Source organism: Octopus bimaculoides, chromosome 11 (assembly GCF_001194135.2).
Source record: "Octopus bimaculoides isolate UCB-OBI-ISO-001 chromosome 11, ASM119413v2, whole genome shotgun sequence".
Taxonomy (NCBI): domain Eukaryota; kingdom Metazoa; phylum Mollusca; class Cephalopoda; order Octopoda; family Octopodidae; genus Octopus; species Octopus bimaculoides.
Genome location: NC_068991.1, coordinates 35,602,035 through 35,604,025, shown reverse-complemented (window position 1 = coordinate 35,604,025; position 1,991 = coordinate 35,602,035).

The following is a 1,991-nucleotide window of genomic DNA, read 5'->3' as shown; positions in this document are numbered from 1 at the left end:
ATACACTCATACACACACACACACACACACACACATACACACACATACACACACACACACACACATACATAGGTGCAGGTGTGGCTGTGTAGTAAGAAACTTGGTTCCAAAACACATGGTCCTGGGTTCAGTACCACTGTGTGGTGACTTGGCATGTGTCTTCTGCTATAGCCTCAGACCAACCAAAGCCTTGTGAGTGGATTTTGTAGACAGAAACTGGAAGAAATCAATCGTATATATGTATGTATATATGTAAGTGTATGTGTGTTTCTTTGTCTCTGTGTTTCTCCCTCATCACCGCTTCACAACTGCTGTTCGTTTATTTACATTCCCATTACTTGCTGGTTTCACAAGAAACTGATAGAATATCAAAATTTTAAAAAGCACTAAGCATATATTTTTCATATTTTTCTTTGCACACTCATTTGTATCATTCAAACTATCTTTTTGTGTATATATATATATATATATATATATATATATATATATAATGCACACACACACACACACACACACACACATACATGTATGTATATGTGCATATTCATATCTACTATATAAAAGTCAATGTCTTTATGTGTGTTCGTGTGTTACTTATACATTCTAAAAGTACTGCAACGATCCTAATGAAATTTGGAACACAAAATCCAAGCCTAGAGATAAGAGTAATGCTGTGTGTTTCATGCAATTTCATGGACTAAAATTAATGAATGGATACTTATGATATTTGAAACTTAGATTCAATGCATAAGTCGGGTATAATACAGTATCTTTGGTTTGAATCTGAGATGGCTTAAAGGGGGCAGAACCCCCATGAAAATCCATAAATTTTCGATGTTGATGAAATTTCAACCATGGGTAATTGATACACATCAAGAAGTATTCTCAAAGTTTCCACTTCTCATGAGGGTTCTAAGACCCCCTAATGGGGGCCTTAACTCCCAAATTTTAGTCATTTTTTGTGATCCAAAACTAGGTCAAAAGTAATGAATGGGTCTTTATGAAATTTGGAAATTATATTCTATGCATAAGGGCCATAACCCCCATGAACATTTGGGATATATTTTTGCTGTTGATGAAATTTTAACCATAGATATTAGACACAAATGAAGTAATATTTCTAAAATTTCATCTTCTTAGAAGTTAGAAAGACCTCTTCATGGGGACTTAGCACCCACAATTTAGCCATTCTATCTAAACAAAGACGAATACAGTTGTACTCTTGGAAGCTGTAGGGTCGCCCGAGCACAAAAAATGAGCGTTATTTGTAATTCAATGGTACAACAGTGTAAGAGTTTGCTTTGAGATATACTTACATTGTGATTTCTGCAATGTGGTGCATAAATTGTCAAGTAAACGAAAGGCATCTTTGCCTCCACTGATTCAGTTGCAAAGTATTGAGTAAAGTTATTTCCTTGCAGACCTCCTTTGAGTCTTTTTATTAACACTGTGTCACACATAGTTCCCAGATGGTAACATTGATTTCAAAGCCTTCCCAGATGAGTGACTGGTTATTCAAAGACATTTATAGATTGTAAATTTATTCTGTCTACTTACCTATCGGTATAGTGGTCATTTGCAAACTCCAGAGGCTACACTTTCATTTCCCTTTACTCCAAACGTCACACGTTGTCATTTTAATAGGGTCACGCCCTTCCAATTGCTATAGATCCGTAATGCATCTTACGGCTGTGCCTGCCACCTGTATGGTGAGGAATTCTACATTGGGGAGTAGTAACGACTAGGATAGAGTAGCTGACTGCTTATTGTGATCATTCGTCTTTTGGTTTCCTGTAGCTTTGCTATCTTTTACAAACCCAGTGAACATACATATATTTCTTATTTCAAAGAAATTCGAACAATACATATAACACCCAAGTCAAAAAGGTTCTCAACAATTCAACTTCTCTAGTTGACATTAAGACACCCAGCCCCAATAGGGGCCTTAACTCCCACATTTTAGAGCTCCATGCCCTCTATTTTTCAGGAGC